At 32.0% G+C, this 18,399-nt stretch overlaps 1 long non-coding RNA gene and 1 pseudogene across 1 annotated transcript; one reads left to right on the top strand and one right to left on the bottom strand.

The window, feature by feature from the left end:
* The first annotated feature begins 13,623 nt into the window (after window positions 1–13,623).
* Window positions 13,624–15,246, top strand: LOC127097326 (F-box only protein 8-like; annotated as a pseudogene).
* Window positions 15,247–16,834: 1,588 nt separating this feature from the next.
* On the bottom strand, window positions 16,835–17,816 carry LOC127092297 (uncharacterized). Its single transcript, XR_007792153.1, has 2 exons — window positions 17,474–17,816; window positions 16,835–17,393 (listed from the first exon to the last, which is right to left on the bottom strand). It is a non-coding gene; the product is annotated as an uncharacterized LOC127092297 (long non-coding RNA).
* Window positions 17,817–18,399: the final 583 nt, after the last annotated feature.

Here is an 18,399-nt window from a genome sequence, read left to right as displayed (position 1 = left end):
CTTTTTCAAATTCAATGAATTAGGTCCAAGATGACCTATAATGTTTTTCATTATCACATGTATTTATTTTAGGATTATGAAATTTTTTCCAACATAACATTTGAAGTATACATCTCTATATTTTCAATTACTTTGGTCTCACCTCTAAATCTTAAAAATTAAGGAAGTTATGCCCTTGGTAAGTTGACCCAAAATTAGGGTTTCAGTCAAAATGACCTATAATATTTTGAAATTAATGATGACATTCCAAGCTTCAAATGGATTTTTTATGAACATGAAAGTTGTTAATATGGTTCTTAGGAACATTTTTTCTCTTGGGGTCATCTTCATTTGACAAACAGATCAAATCGTATAGCTCACTGAACCTCAGCTTAGTCAGATGACTTGACTGGTCAACTTTTCGAAGTCAAACCTCCAATCTTGATGAATAAATGATTGAGAGACCTAAAATAGGCTCATATATGCATAAAATGATGAATGAAAGAACTTATTTTGATTAAATTTGATCAGAGGTTCAGATTGCTTCATGGGCAAGGCACAATCAAAGCACAGTGGAATTAGGGTTTCCTTGGGAAACAATCTTCAAGCCCTATGGGTTATCTTGATCAAATTGGAAAATTCATATACTTGGGAGACATATATGATGATTAGGAAATTTGAGGACCATTTTCATGCTTCTTCCTCATCTTCATCTAGCCATTGCATTGGGCTTAGGAACCTCCTAGGAGCATTGTGGAGCACATGATCACTTGAGCTTCAAAACAAAAAGAGTTAGGGACATACTTTTGTACTTTTGGTTATTAATCAAATAAGAAAAGCAATAATATACAATACAAGCATGCTTCGTGGTCTCAAAACACTCAAACAAGTCCCAACCCTAGGCTTAAGGAGCCAAACATGCTATGATCCTTGAGGCAATGCACTTGTGCAATAACATGATGTCATGAGGGATCTTAGGGTCAAAATTAGGGTATTAAAATAAGTACGAATTGAAGTAATGGACCATCCTCCTAGCCTTTTTGCTTGATCATTTCTCTTTTTTTCTTTTTATGTGGCATAGCTTTAGATGAACCATCTTTCTAGGTTGACATTCTCTTGACTTTTGGAACTCATGGAGGATCATATATGTGTAGGATGATGTGATGTGAAGTATCCCTTGAAATATTTGATCAATTGTTGAAGAAACTTGTTGAAGAAGTCACATAAGATACCCAGATGAATTAGGGTTTCCAAGGCAAACAATCACAAACTCTTGGTGAATTCTTGATCAAAATGACATGTGAAGATCACGGGGATCCATATATGATGTCTAGAGTCAATGTGAACCATTTATTGATTGAACTCCTTGAATTAAGGGTCTCAAACCCTAGATGTGAGCTTGATAGAGCATGGGTGAACACACACACTACCTACAAAAGCAACAAACTATACATTGACATATTTTTGGTATTTTGGTTAGTTAATAATGAACAAAGTATGATAAAATCAAAAGTGCTTGGTAAACTCTCCCAATGCAAACCCAATGAATGAGGGGTAAGGAGAATGCAAATGTGTGATCCCAATGTCAATGCATATGATGAGATAGCATGAGGGATCTTAGGATCAAAATTGGGGTCTTATAGAAGCCGATGCAAATAAGTGTATGATCTCAAGAAAAAATAAATATATATATTCTTTGTTATTTTTTCAACCTCTTTTTCATTCTAGAGCAATCACATTAAGCATGTTATCCATACACATTCAAGGCATGTGAACCTGTTAATGACTATGATCTCATTTTCAATTTTTTCGCACTAACTTAGCAAATTTTGCTTAAGTATCAACTGAATTTTTAAGAGTTCGTACCATTGGGATAAATGACCAGATGATGATCACCTAACTTAGAAGGGACAAATCTTATCACTGATTTTATTCATTATATAAGTATGAATTGAAGTAATGGACCATCCTCCTAGCCTTGTGCTTGATCATTTCTATTTTTTTCTTTTTATGTGGCATATGTTTAGGAGAATGATTTACATATCATTTCTATAGCATGTATTAACACAAAAATTATTATTGACCGACCTTAGATAGTTGTAACTTCTACATAGGTCCAATTATGATTGCTTAACATAGAGCTAAATATGTCTCGAAAGTAAGTCATTTTCATAATTGGGTGATCAGTGCATTTTAATGCACGTTCTTCCATGTTATTACTTAAGCATTTCTTCGGTTTGCTTTGATTATTTTTATGTTTTAATGTGTTTTCATAATTTATGTTATTTTTACACTTATTTAATTTTCGTATTTAATTTTCAGCATTAGCAGCTTTTGCGAGAAAAATCATATCTTGAGCTAGGAGTATCGGATTGAGACGTGCTACCAGTCGATGGAAAGCTAAGAAAAAGATATATAACTTTTGTTCATAAGTTGAGAGCTGAATCAGAATGTAGCAGGGCCAGAAAATTCATTGAAGTTGCAGTATTAGTTTTATTTAAGTTTTTGGTCATTAGTTTTGGGCTTGGGTTATATTTTCGATCCAGTTGGGTTGTAAACCAAATTCCTTGTTTTCCATATACCTAGCAGCCGCATAACATTAGGAGGATCACTATTCACGAAAGACTTGAAAGCTTTGGCAAGAATTCTCATGAAGAACTAATCGATTCAAACAATTTGTTGTATTCGGGTTCCGATACCTTGAGATTTTAGTAATTCTTATTCAGGTTTTTTATTCCATTCAATATTAATATATATATTTTGTTTGCTTAATCCGATTTACATATGCTATATTGATTTAATCCGATTGATTGTGTGATCCTAACTATAGTCATGATTTCGTTTGCTTAATTCGTTATCGAGTCCGTTTAATTCATGTTTGCTTAATTCATGAAACTTAATCCCGTTTGCTTAATTCGGATAATAGGAACATACAACTTATACTATCAATTGCGCTTGTCAGTTGATATTATAATCGAATAGGAATAGTTAATCTGCGGTTGGAATTACGATAGTCGATGATAGGCAAAGACCGAATCAGTAAATTGTTGCTACAACTTATTTCAATAATCACTTATTTTAATCAATTTTTTTTAATTGAATCCTAAACCAACCAAAACCCCATTAATCGTTACTATCATTGGTTAATTCATTCAAGAAAGTTATTGGCATACTTATTGGCAATAATCCCCATAGTATTGACGATAATTCTTTTCCATCTAAGAGAGTTATTGGCATACTTATGGATCTCTATCCAAGTTAGAGCTCTTCTCATGTTGATGCAAAATTCTCATACTTGTGGATGACAAAATATTTTTTCAGCAAAATGAATCAAAACAAACATCTTTGTTACTTTTACCATGAACTATGAGGTTTTGATCCTCCATTACACTTTGTTGGTACATAGGCATGAGACTTCAAAAGTCTTGGCAAACACAAAAATCAAGAAAACTATTTCTTTTCCCATCCCTCCAATATTTTTCAAACAACACCTTTTTAAAAACTAAAATGTGAATATTTTAAAAGATGTTCCCATGGAGTACCATAGATGTTTAGGATGCTCATACATTCGCTTTGCATAACTAACCCCCGGACCCTTATCTCTTTTTATTAGTTTTTTGTTTTAATTTTCTTTGGGTTTTGTTGGTACTTTTTCCCTTTTTCTTTTGGAAATAATAAATGTGCGATAACGACTCTTTCTTTATGTCTTAAGTTAATCAATAACTTAAACTCAAAAATTTTACCGCTACACTAGTGACTGACGATGCTTGATAGCAATCAGACTGTTATGCCAGTCGTGTATTATGGTTGTTGTGAATGTGATACTCTTTAGGGTTTTAAAAGATGTGTATGATGATTTGGAGTCCCATTTTTTTTAGGAGAGAAGTATTTATATACGCTCGTTTTGGTCAATGTTGTAGAGTTAATGGGCAGTTATGCCTTACCTTTATGACCAAGGAAGGAGGATTTAACATGTCATCCACTCTTTTATACCTGGAATCCCACTTAATTTCATAATTTTAAAAGTTCCCATGCTCAAAATTTGAATTAAATTTGCATACAAAATTTTCGGAAGTAATTTCAAAATTCTGGTACAATTAACTAGTAGTGTATTCAGAATTTCGGGTATGAATTAATGCTAGAAATTTCAAAAAATTTCGGTACGCTTGAAACTTTACAGTTATTTTTAAAAAGTATTATGTTATACCGAAAATTTCAACCAATATGAAATTTCCATTAGTGCAATTTTATAAGATTTCCAACGGTTACGATTTTGAAGACAGTTTTGGACGACTGTGATTATACCGACCGTTTTGTGTGGTCAAGAATGAATTTAAAGTTGTATAAATAAAGGTCATTTGTTGTTGAGAAAAACATCTCAAAATGCCCCTTCTTCAATTTTTGATTAAGGAAGAAGTGTACTTCAGTGGTGTTGCACCTCCAATAGAGTTCCAGCTTCTGAATGACACCACTTCTCTCGTTATCGGGTGCTACGGGGTGCACATATCTGCCCCTACTCAGCCAATCATTTCCAATGTGAACCGGTTGAAACTACTCGTCTAATCCGTAAATGAAAAGACTCTGCCTCAGCATCCCTAGTCTGGGATGTCTCTCTATCTATGGGCATGCTTGCAATGGTGTGGTCTTTTCCCTTAGACTTCACTGCAAAATGAAAAAAAAGCAAAAAATTAGTTAATTACCGCCAATTTCAAAATTTCCTACATATCACTGGAAATTCTAAAAATTAAGGAAAAACTCCAACTTTTTTGAACTATATATATAATTACTCATAATAAAAATAATTATATATATATATATATATATATATATATATATATATATATATATATATATATATATATATATATGTATATATATATATATAATTACTCATAATAAAAAAAAAATTATACCATTATTCAGTGACAAGGTGCGGATCTCATCAAATTATGTTATTATTTAAAACAAAATTAAATAATTTAATAGATTAGTGATTTTTTATTGAGAGATTATATAAAAAAAATTAATTCTAACTTGTGTTCTTAAGGCAAAAGTTTATACTAAAAATTACAATTAAAAAATTAATTTTATAAAATATATATAGACCGTGGACATCCACTAAACTCATTATCTTTTATTAAAAAATATTTTCTTTTTTTCCTTAAAAATATTTTTTATAATCAGGTTGTTTGATTTGTTTTTACCAAAATTAATTTAAATATATACTTACTATAATAGAGGTACAATGAGTTTATTTAGTTTGAATATTAATTCATTTAATTTAAATTTAAAGATAAAAAATCAGAATCAATGAATAATATTCAGTTTGATTTACATTTTAGAATGATTTTTCACAAAATCTAAATCAAATGAAGGGTCTGTTTTAGCTTTAATTTTTTTTTTTTTTTGTATTTTCAAAAATAAATTTTATAAAATTGGTTTTCAAAATATTATAAATTTTATTTATATTTATTTTTTCTAAATTTAAAGACAAGTTTTGATATATTATAATATAGACATACGTTATTAAAAATTAAAATATAATCGTAATTATAATTTAGACTAAAAATTGTATCTCAAAAATGATATTTATGAAAAATGATTTGAAATGATTTCAAAATTAAATAATTTTAAAAAAATATTAAAATCCAAAATAAGTTTTAATAAAATAAGAAAATATTTAAATTAGCATTTCAAAAATTATTTGAACTTAATTTACATTTAAATCTTTTATGAATTGTTTTTTAATTTTTTTTCATAAAATTTTATTTCATTATAATAATAATCTTTGAAAGTTAAATTAACCCAGCTCGCCTACATTGAAGTTTTTCTTTACTATTCTTTTGTCGTGATAGGCTTTTGTCCTCTCTTTATATATTTTTGCATTCTCGTAGGCAGATTGTCTAAGTTCTTCTAGTTTATGAATGTCTAGGGTACGCTTTTCTCCAGCGGCTAAGTAGTCTAAATTCAAAGTTTTAATGGCCCAATAGGCCTTATGCTCTAATTCGAACGGTAAGTGACATGATTTTCCATAAACTAGTTGATAAGGAGTAGTTCCTATAGGGGTTTTGAAAGCGGTTCTATAGGCCCATAATGCTTCTTGAAGCTTCTGAGACCAGTCTCTCCTACAAATAGAAACGGTTTTCTCTAGGATTTGTTTTATCTCCCTATTGGATACTTCTACTTGGCCACTAGTTTGTGGGTGGTATGGTGTTGCTACTCTATGCCTAACTCCATATTTTCTTAAAAGTTTGTCAAATATTCTTGATATAAAGTGTGATCCTCCATCGCTTATGACTAAACGTGGTGTTCCAAATCTAGGGAATATATAGTTTTTAAATAGTTTGATTACTACCCTAGTGTCGTTTGTGGGTGCAGCTATAACTTCAATCCACTTAGACACATAGTCTACAGCTACTAAGATATACCTATTTCCTAAGGATAGTGGAAAAGGTCCCATGAAATCTATACCCCATACGTCAAAGAGTTCTACTTCCTGAATGTTTCTTAGAGGCATTTCATCACGTCTTGAAATGTTTCCAGTGCGTTGGCATCTATCACATTTGACAATGCAAGCATAGACATCACGCCACATGGTAGGCCATAATAGGCCAACTTGAAGAATCTTGGCGTATGTCTTAGAGGTGCTCGCATGTCCACCATAAGGTGCAGAATGACAATGCTCGATAATACTATTTACCTCTTCTTCTGGGATGCAACAGAGATAAATGCCATCTTTACCCCTTTTGAAAAGGAGCGGTTCGTCCCAATAGAAGTTTCTCACATCGTGGAAGAATTTCTTCTTGCGGTGGTAGTCAAGATCAGGGGGTACTATATCAGCAGCTAGGTAATTAACGAAATCTGCATACCAGGGTATGTTACTTATTGCTAAGGAATTTTGGGGGTGCTCATAAGGATCTAGGTTATTACCTTCAATGGTTTCTACTCTAGCTATCAGTCTATCATAGGCGAAATCATCATTTATGGGTACTAGTTCTGGTTTTAGATGTTCTAGCCTAGAAAGGTGATCGGCTACTACATTTTCAATGCCTTTCTTATCTCTTATGTCTAAATCAAACTCTTGTAGTAATAGAATCCATCGGAGTAACCTGGGCTTGACATCTTTTTTACTTAATAGGTAACGAATGACAGCATGATCGGTGTAAACAATAATTTTTGCTCCTACTAGATAAGATCTAAATTTTTCTATAGCGAAAACTACAACGAGTAATTCTTTTTCAGTTGTTGCGTAGTTAAGTTGGGCAGCATCTAGAGTTCTACTGGCATAATAAATGGCATGTAATTTTTTATCTTTCCTTTGTCCTAGAACGGCTCCAACTGCGTAATCACTAGCATCACACATTATCTCAAAAGGTTCAAACCAATCAGGTGGTTTCATAATGGGTGCCGATACTAATGCTTGCTTTAAAAGATTAAATGTGTCATTACATTTTTCATCAAAAATGAATTTAGCATCTTTCATTAAAAGTCCGGTTAAAGGTTTGGTTATTTTGGAGAAGTCTTTAATGAAACGCCGGTAGAATCCAGCGTGTCCAAGAAAGCTTCGGACTTCTCTGATGGTTTTTGGGGGTTTTAGGTTTTCTATAACTTCTATTTTATCTTTATCTACCTCTATACCTTTTTCGGAAACTATATGTCCTAAAACTATTCCTTCGGTCACCATGAAATGACATTTTTCCCAGTTTAGCACGAGGTTCACCTCCACGCATCTCTCCAGGATTTTCTCAAGGTTAGCAAGACAATTGTGGAAATCAAATCCGCAAACCGAGAAATCATCCATAAACACTTCCATGATACCATCTAGGTAATTTGCGAAGATTGACATCATGCATCGTTGGAAAGTAGCTGGGGCGTTACAGAGGCCGAATGGCATTCGTCTATAGGCAAAAGTTCCATAAGGGCATGTAAAGGTAGTTTTTTCTTGATCTTCGGGGTGGATAGGTATTTGGAAGAATCCAGAGTATCCATCTAGATAGCAGAAGTAAGAGTTTCTGTCTAGACGCTCCAACATCTGGTCTATAAATGGTAAAGGGAAATGATCCTTCCTAGTTGCTTTTGGGTTCTCAGTAGCGAGACCTGCGAATTGTCTCTGTTGCACTAGTTGCAACAAGGATGGTTTAAGTTCAAAATTATTAGCTGGTATGATTGGGTTTACTATACTAGAACTAGGTTCTTCATTAGATGGTTGAGCGAAATCCTTAAGAGGTCTTTGGTTTTGATCTTCGGCCATAGCTCTCTTAATTCTATGAAAGCATAAACGTGCGCGAGCGTAACATTCAGGTTCCGCCAGAGGGTATACTAAGCTTAAACTTCCGGTGCTGCGAGTTCTTCGCATTGACCAGCGGAAAATAGCCTAAGTCTAAACGATATAACAACAGGAAAATGAAATTTGACGAAATTGGTCCCCGACAACGGCGCCAAAAACTTGATGCGGTCAATAACTTGATGCGGGGTTCACAAGTATACGAATGCGCCAGAGTAATATAAAAGATTGTCGAATCCACAGAGACCAAGTGTCAATCTATCATTATCTATTGTTATGGTGTTTATCAAAGGCAATCGAAATAGGTGTTTTTGTAGTGTGCAATGAAAAGTAAAGTTTCAGATATAATTAATAAAGACAAGGTCGAATGTAATTCACGTAATCAATTGATAATCCAAGTACTTGCTAATATAACTACTTATGGGCAATGTTTTCTACTTTGAAAAGAACTAATTTAACAGGAATTGTCGCTTTCACGTATTCAGAACCGAGTTGTACTCCCTAATCAAACCCTCTTATTGTCACTTATAAAAAGGCGCGCATTGCGTTAGAGTAGTAAACCTATTTTTAAGAAATATAGTATCTTGACTAAGTTGAAAATTATTATAACCTGGATTTCTTAACCAAAAGAGGTTCTCAAGAACCAGACTCTAAACTTATAAACGCGTCCGAAAATAGTTTTCAAATCTCTTTTCTTCTTAATGTTAAAATCTCCTAATGAACTAAACAAAGCGCTTTAGCTGTTTTTGAAATAGTTAAAAACAATTAAGTTTAAAAAGACGTTGGACGGCTTTCGATCTTACCCAACGGAATTGAAGTGCGGGAAAACTTAAGTTGAAAGTTAAAATAGCCCTTAAGTGTTTCTACGAACGATTGTACGGATTACTGGTTCAATTACGATCCTTACATTCTAACCTTATAAATTTAGCTAGACATGGTAAAGTAAAAGTGCATTAAAATAAATAAAAGTAGTGCGAGTGCGGAAAGTAAATAAAAGTAGTGCGAGTGCGGAAAATAAATGAAAGTAAAGCGAGTGCGAGGAAATAAATAATTTAAAGCGAGTGCAGGAAATAAATAATTTAAAGTGAGTGCGGGAAATAAATAAAAGTAAAGCGAGTGCGAGGAAATAAATAAAAGTAAAGCGAGTGCGGGAAAATAAATAAGATAAAGACAAGTAATAAAAACCTGCTCCAATCGGAGGGTTGAATAAATTGCAAAGCGGAAATGAAAATGGCGGCAGGATTAACTTCCTTCCAAAGTGCTCCAAACTCGATTACAGACTCTATCACAGACTCGATTACACAATTGTGGTAACATTCCAATGCGAAGCGATTACCACTTTATAAAACTGAATATATGCCTAAGTGAAACAAAGTTGCTCTGAGTTTGCCTCTGCTCTAAGTTTGGATGATTGTAAAAGTGAATTCGAGTTTCTATTTATAAGCAAGTAAAAAGATGGAAATGACTTGGATGCCCTTCAACTTGAAAATGGGAGGGAAACTGTTTTCCTCTTGTGGCGCCCTCCACAAGGCCATGGCGCCCGCCACAAGGCCAAAGTGAGGCGCCTTAGTGGATGTAGTGGAGATCGTGGGAGTTGAGGGAAGTTGAGCTTGGACACGTCATGGCAGGGTCTGTGGCGCCCGCCATTGGGTAGGACATAAGTACAAAATGCTGATTTTTAGGGTTTTTGGCTCTTTTTCGCTCCTTTTCTCGATCGGGGCTCCGATTAAAGTAAAAACCTGAAAACAAAGGAAAAAATAGCAATAACAGAACAAAATGATAGTAAAACAACTAGAATGTATGTGAAATCGGAGTCGAAAATACGGTAAATTTTAGTGTTATCAGCCACCTTTGTTAAAACTTTTTCATAAACATTAGTCATAGGTTTGAGTTATCATAGTGGTTGATGTAAACCTCACCTTATCCTTAGTGATTGGAATATAAGTCTTCCATACTTATTATAGGGTGGATCCCTCACTAGTATGTTGAAGCTCTCCTCCCATGGTGGATTGTTGGTTTAGGTTGAGTTTTCTCCGTTTGATAACAAAAGACCTTAAGGCTTTTCACAAATCAATTCACCAATCTTTGAGATTTTTACCCCGAACTACGAGGTTTTGATCCTAACTTTGTGATGGTACATAGGCAATGGGTTTATCCATTCAAACAACAAAAATTGTAAATATGTATATTCTTTTCTCATCTCCCCAACCTTGTTTGCAGAAATCTTTTCACAAATACCAACCTACCATACACACATGAAAAAACGGCTCCCTTAGAGTACTAAGGATGTTTTGGGTGCTTAAAACCTTCCCATTTCATAACCAACCCCCTTACCCAGATCTTTGACATTTTTATTAGTTTTTGATTTGATAAAACTTCTTACTCGGTTTTTGTTCGCTTTCTAACCTTTCCTTTGGATAAATAGAAGTGCGGTGGCGACTCGAATTGTATGCTTACTTTTGATTTAGTCAATAAATCTGAAGGTAACGAATACCCCGCTACACCATCTAAGAGAGTTAGTGGCATACTTATGGATCTCTATCCAAGTTAGAGCTCTTCTCATGTTGATGCAAAGTTCTCATACTTGTGGATGACTAGTTGAGTATTCTCATTAAAATGGCAAAATATCTTTTCAGTAAAATGAATCAAAACAAACATCTTTGTTACTTTTACCACGAACTATGAGGTTTTGATCCTCCATTACACTTTGTTGGTACGTAGGCATGAGACTTCAAAAGTCTTGGCAAACATAAAAATTAAGAAAACTATTTCTTTTCCCATCCCTCCAATATTTTTCAAACAACACCTTTTTTAAAACTAAAATGTGAATATTTTAAAAGGGGTTCCCATGGAGTACCATAGATGTTTAGGGTGCTCATACATTCACTTTGCATAACTAACCCCCAGACCCTTATCTCTTATTATTAGTTTTTTTTTTTTAATTTTCTTTGGGTTTTGTTCGTACTTTTTCCCTTTTTCTTTTGGAAATAATAAATGTGCGATGACGACTCTTGCTTTATGTGTTAAGTTAATCAATAACTTAAACTCAAAATTTTTACCGCTACACTAGTGACCGACGATGCTTGATAGCAATCAGACTGTTATGCCAGTCGTGTATTATGGTTGTTGTGAATGTGATACTCTTTAGGGTTGTAAAAGATATGTATGATGATTTAGAGTCCCATTTTTCTTTAGGCGAGAAGTATTTATAGACGCTCGTTTGGGTCAATGTTGTAGAGTTAATGGGCAGTTATGTCTTACCTTTATGACCAAGGAAGGAGGATTTAACATGTCATTCACTTTTTTATACCTGGAATCCCACTTAATTTCATAATTTTAAAAGTTCCCCTGCTGAAAATTTGAATTAAATTTGCATACAAAATTTTCGAAAGTAATTTCAAATTTCTGGTACAGTTAATTGCTAGTGTATTCAGAATTTCGGGTATGAATTAATGCTAGAATTTACAAAAAAATTCGGTACGCTTGAAATTTTACAGGTATTTTTAAAAAGTATTATGTTATACCGAAAATTTCAACCAATATGAAATTTCGATTAGTGCAATTTTATAAGATTTGCAACGGTTAGGATTTTGAAGACAGTTTTGGACGACTGTGATAATACCGACCGTTTTGTGTGGTCAAGAATGATTTTAAAGTTGTATAAATAAAGGTCATTTGTTGTTGAGAAAAACATCTCAAAATGCCCCTTCGTCAATTTTTAATTAAGGAAGAAGTTTACTTCAATGGTGTTGCACCTCCAATAAAGTTCCAGCTTCTGAATGACCCCACTTCTCTCGGTATCGGGTGCTACGGGGTGCACATATCTGCCCCTACTCAGCCAACCATTTCCAATGTGAACCGGTTGAAACTACTCGTCTAATCCGTAGTTGAAAAGACTCTACCTCAGCAGCCCTAGCCTGGGATGTCTCTCTATATGTGGGCATGCCTGCAATGGTGTGGTCTTTTCCCTTAGACTTCACTGCTAAATGAAAAAAAAAGCAAAAAATTAGTTAATTACCGCCAATTTCAAAATTTCTTACATATCACTGGAAATTCAAAAAATTAGGAAAAAAATCCAACTTTTTTGAACTATCGGAAATTTAAAATTCTCGATACAATGATATATATATATATATATATATATATATATATATATATATATATATATATATATATATATATATATAATTATTCATAATAAAAAATAATTTTATAGCATTATTCAATGACGAGGTGCGGATCTCATCAAATTATGTTATTATTTAAAATAAAATTAAATAATTTAATAGATTAGTGATTTTTTATTGAGAGATTATATAAAAAAAATTAATGCTAACTTGTGTTCTTGAGGCACAAGTTAAGAAATTCACATATAGAAAGTTTATATTAAAAATAACAATTAAAAAATTAATTTTATAAAATATATATTGACTGTGGACATCCACTAAAATCATTATCTTTTACTAAAAAATATTTTCTTTTTTTCCTTAAAAATAATATTTTTAATCAGGTTGTTTGATCTGTTTTTACCAAAATTAATTTAAATATATACTTACTATAATAGAGGTACAATGAGTTTATTTAGTTTGAATATTAATTCATTTAAATTAAATTTAAAGATAAAAAATCAGAATCAATGAATAATATTCAGTTTGATTTACATTTTAGAATGATTTTTCACAAAATCTAAATCAAATGAAGGGTCTGTTTTAGCTTTAATTTATTTTTTGTGTATTTTCAAAAATAAATTTTATAAAATTGGTTTTCAAAATATTATAAATTTTATTTATATTTATTTTTTCTAAATTTAAAGACAAGTTTTGATATATTATAATATAGACATACGTTATTAAAAATTAAAATATAATCGTAATTATAATTTAGATTAAAATTAAAATATAATCGTAATTATAATTTAGATTAAAAATTGTATCTCAAAAATGATATTTATGAAAAATGATTTGAAATGACTTCAAAATTAAATAATTTTAAAAAAATATTAAAATCCAAAATAAGTTTTAATAAAATAAGAAAATATTTAAATTAGCATTTTAAAAATTATTTGAACTTAATTTACATTAAAATCTTTTATGAATCGTTTTTTAATTTTTTTCCATAAAATTTTATTTCATTATAATAATAATCTTTGAAAGTTAAATTAACCGAGCTCCAAATTTTTAAAAAAAAAGAGTTGTAGTATTCATAGAATCATTAAACATAAAAATAATGTATTCAATAGCAAATTATTAAAAAAATGGCTTTTAAGAACTTTTTGAAAAAATAGGTCATTTGAGTAAATTTAAATATATATATATATATATATATATATATATATATATATATATATAACACAAGAAGAAAACATTTCTCTAACCTAGAAGAAAACACAAGCAACAGCGGTATCGATTGAAGAAATTTCCTCTCTTTTTAAGCGGAATCAACCGAAGCTATCACCACCGTTCAACTCGACCATGGATTATTTGCAGAAGCAATCACCATCGTTCAACTTGACCATAGATTATTTGTAGAAGTAATCACCGTCGTTCAACTCGACCATGGATTATCAACAGAAGAAATCATCACCGTTCAACTCGTTCATGGATTATCAACAGAAGCTATCACTGTCGTTCAACAAGTGGTCTGATTCAAAGGTTAGCAGAAAGTATATTGACGATGATGTTGCCTTCCATGTTCTTTCAAAACTCCCCATTAAATCCTTGAAGCGTTTTGGTTGCGTACGCAAATCATGGTCCATTTTATTTGAAAATTCTCATTTCATCAATATGTTTCGCAACCATTTCATTTCTCATAGCAATTCCGACGATCATCATACATATCTCCTCATCTTTAAACGTGATTGTGCTTATCGTTACCATCCTGAATTGCATTTGCTCGATAGTAGAATCAAATTAACTTTGCCACCTCCATTTCAAGAGGTTGACCTTTATCTTAATATTTTGGGAAAAACAAGTGTTAACGGTATTTTTTGTATCGGGAGAAATTATGAAGGGGGAGATTCTAATAAGGTCAAATATGTATTGTGGAACCCAGCTATCGAAGAATTCGTTGTCATTCCTCCTAGCCCCGATGAGCTTGTACCAAAACACCCCCGCCTTCGCGTGTTTCATGACTTTCATGGGTTTGGTTATGACCAAGTAAGAGATGACTTTAAGGTGATTCAATATGTAACATTTGATAGCTCAAGTTGTAATGACTATGACCCTGATTCTCCTCCACCACAAGGTATAATGTATTTCTCCTTTTTTGAGATATATAGTCTAAGAAATAATTCTTGGAAGATACTCCACATGGACGATATGGCTAACTGGTATGTTGGTAACGCATTTTATGGGGAGGAATTGTACATGAATGGTGCATGTCATTGGTTGGTTACGGGTAGACACGATCAAATATTTATGATGTCATTTGACATGAGTCATGAGGTGTTCTTTACAACACCCATTGATGAAAGATCTGATTTGGATGAATGACACTTGACGGCGTTAAATGGATCAATTGCTTTTATCATAAATCATGACAAGAATAATATTTTTCACATATCTATTCTGGGTGAACTCGGTGTGAAAGAATCATGGATCAAACTATTTATTTGTGGTCCCATGCCTTCCATTGACTGGCCCCCAATTGGATTTGGGAAGAAGGGATACATTTTTTTTAGAAAAATAGATGATGAGCTAGCCTGTGTTGATTTGAGCACCCAAATAATTGAGGAGCTTGGGATTAAAGGAGAAGATTATTGTTGTTATATCGGACTTTACAAGGAAAGCCTTCTTTCGATTGGAGGATCAAGTAACTAGTTTTTTTTTTCTCTTTTTGTTTTCACCCGGAGGTATATTGCTATGGTTATTAGGATTTTTACCATGTATACAAAGTGATTTGTCAACTTCAGAAATTCAAAATTATTATATGATGTATTTGACAATTTAAGAAGACAGTTGGTGATATGGATCTTGTTTTATCAATTTAATTTTAATTTGCAAATTGATTATGTCTCTATTTCATTTGTAAGAATTGTATACTCTTTTTTAATTTGCAAACTGATTATGTCTCTATTTCATTTTTAAGAGCGTGAATATGCTGAAATGCAGGTAGTGAAGACCATAACATATATACTTGACTTCTATCATCTTTAAAATCCATTACTCCTTGTGCTGATTTTATGGTATGGAAATGGGTACCAATATAACTGTCGATGGTTATTCAACTGTTTTTAAAAGAAAAATAAAAGCTTTAAATATAGATAAATAAACACTAATTAATCTGTTGTAAAATAGATAAATAAACACTAATTAATCATTCATAGCTGCGTCCTTTTTATTTAGTATATCTATACGGAAGAAAATGCCGAGTAATATTGAATAATATAAAATATATTGAATCAAATAACGATATAATTTAATTAAATCAAGTCTAAAAATGTGATATAGTTTCATGTTATCAGGAATGTTCTGAGCATTATTATACACAACCTTTGTTGTCTTAAGGAAAGGTTATTCATCCTCTACTTCTTCATCATCAACAAATGGTAGCACCATCTTCCTCAACTTCTTCTTATTAACCAGCAGTTCAAAAGTGGTTGTTTTCTGAGGAGAATTGCCAGTAGCTCCACTCTTAATCAGTTGTGGAACATTCTTCTTATGTGATTTATGAACTACCTTTTCAGATTTATAAGAAATTTGTTTCCTCTTTCTTTAAGGCTTGTAGACACTACCTTTGGGAGCTTAAGGAATGTCCTACATCGTCAGTGTTACTCCCGTCTCTTCTCTAACAAACTTTATGTATTCATGAATGTATTAAGTGATGTCATTCCTAATTCTGATGCATGATAGGTGTGAATCACATCTTTCTTCTTGATAATGTTCATATTACCTAGCATAACACTTGAGAGAATGTTTTGATATATGATTTGCATATCTTCATCAACACCTAAATTCCCTAGCATTGGCAGTGGCTAGATGGTTATAGATGACGATGGTGGATGAGTTTAACAGAGAAGTGAAGTGATGAATCGAGAGTTGTATTGACAGTGGCTAGATGGTTATATCCACTAATCTTAAATAGTTAAACTATTTTAATAGTTGTTATGAGTGATGTATAAGTTTTTTGGTTTGGCCAAAATAGAAATGATATTCTCTGTGATAAACTAAAAATTGACAGTAAAATTGAAGTATTTGGACTGGATATTCTTATTGGAATAATATTAGAAGCAAGTATTGTGCAAAAGTTATGAGAGTTTTGAACCATTCATCTAAAAGAAGGTCTGTAAATAGAGTAAGAGTGACTAAAGTGTCCAAAGAATCAGAATTATTGTTTGAAAACATCAACTCCTAGTCCTGGTTAGAGGTTTTAATCATCATTGCTGTTATGCAACATAAGTATATCAGTATTATTAATCCAAATACTATTAAAATTGAGTTGAATATATTATTAGTTGTCCTAATTTTAAAAGAAAAAAAAAAGCTTTCAATATAGCCTCTGGATCAATCTTCAAGCACAGATGCATCAAGAATTATCATGGTTGTAAAATATACATTGAGACAGCATAATGGATAAATAAACACTAATTAATCTCTTGCATAATAGATAAATAAACACTCATAATACATAGTTGCTTCCTTTTTATTTAGTATATCTATACGGAAGCAATATATATATTACATCATCATTATAATTATAATTATAATTTCCATAAAAATAAGTTGCCACAAGATGAAGGCATTGTACAGTTGATGGCACTCATTCCGTCATGATCCAAACACATAATAATTTCATATAACTCATTTGGTGGAGAATTAGAACACATGAATCGAGGAGTGAATGTAACAGTGTCTTTGGTGTAGTGCTTTTTGATGGCTTTTGTTGCAGCCTCTGTAGTGTACTGCTTGCCTAATCCTGAAACAGGGACAATCCCTTCTGCCTTGAGTGTATTAAAAAGGTTAAATCCATTCCAAAACTTGTATGCTGTATTGAAGTATGTAAATTGCCTATGCTTCTTCCCATCGTAGTAACATGTTCCATGCTTCGACCATTCATATTTCCAGAACATTTCATTATCTCCTATTGCACTTGTCCATGATATCTTGAGCTTAGTTTGTAAATCTTTTGGAATCTGTCAAAAAAAATAAAAGTTCATGTTATTGATACATGTAATGTAAAACAAAATTAACAATAAACAAACAAACCCATCACCGTTTTCGTATTCAAAGTTTGTGCCTGCTTGTCTCCAGTCCAGCAATATTCTGGCTGAGGATCCAAGTGGTTGGAAGGCCATAAACCATGTATAATAAAATTGTTAGGCACTGTTAGACTGTTTTGACATTTAATTTTAATATCGGTCCTCCTGCAGTATCCGGGTTGTCATTGAAGACTCAACGACAGATAGTCATAAGTTCCTACACACATATTAAGTGAAAATGCAATGCCTATTAAGACTATTACTACACTCATTACTGATGATGATAAAGCCATTTTCACTAAAATGAATATTTTTACATCAAATTTCTCTCTTATTTATAACTCAACTAATATCTCCTTTCCATTTTAAACCACACTAGACACACTACACGCATACTTAGAAAATAGTAAGTAAATATATTATCGGAATAAACAACAATTCTAACTCCAATTGGCTCCTACTTTAATTCATCTACTTGTCAATTAATTCTTTTCTAAAAAAACCAAGTTATAAAAAAATAGAAAAATGCAACTTTAATGAAACACATTATTTTTATATTTTCTTTTGTTTTAATCCAGCATTTATTTTGACCTTTTCCATCAACTATTTTGTTTTCTTATTTTTTCTATCACTATTACTATTATTATTATTAATAATTTATTATTTCGTGAAATGCTTCTTTTATACACTTTACTACTTTAAATTAATTAATTTAATTCTCTCATACAAAATGACGTAAATTTGCTTCTTATTTTTCATAATTGGTTACAATTTAGGAATATAGTTGCGATGATCTCTAATGATTTATGAACATCTCAATTATTTTCAAATACCATTTTTCTTAATTACTTTTCTATTCAGACATTTCAATTATTTTCATATGCATATGTACCAATAACTTTACCTCTTTCTCTCAGTATAATTGAAATGTGTTATGTTA

The sequence above is a fragment of the Lathyrus oleraceus genome, chromosome 6 (genome assembly GCF_024323335.1).
Source record: "Lathyrus oleraceus cultivar Zhongwan6 chromosome 6, CAAS_Psat_ZW6_1.0, whole genome shotgun sequence".
Classification (NCBI taxonomy): Eukaryota; Viridiplantae; Streptophyta; class Magnoliopsida; order Fabales; family Fabaceae; genus Lathyrus; species Lathyrus oleraceus.
This window is presented reverse-complemented; position numbering and strand designations above follow the sequence as displayed.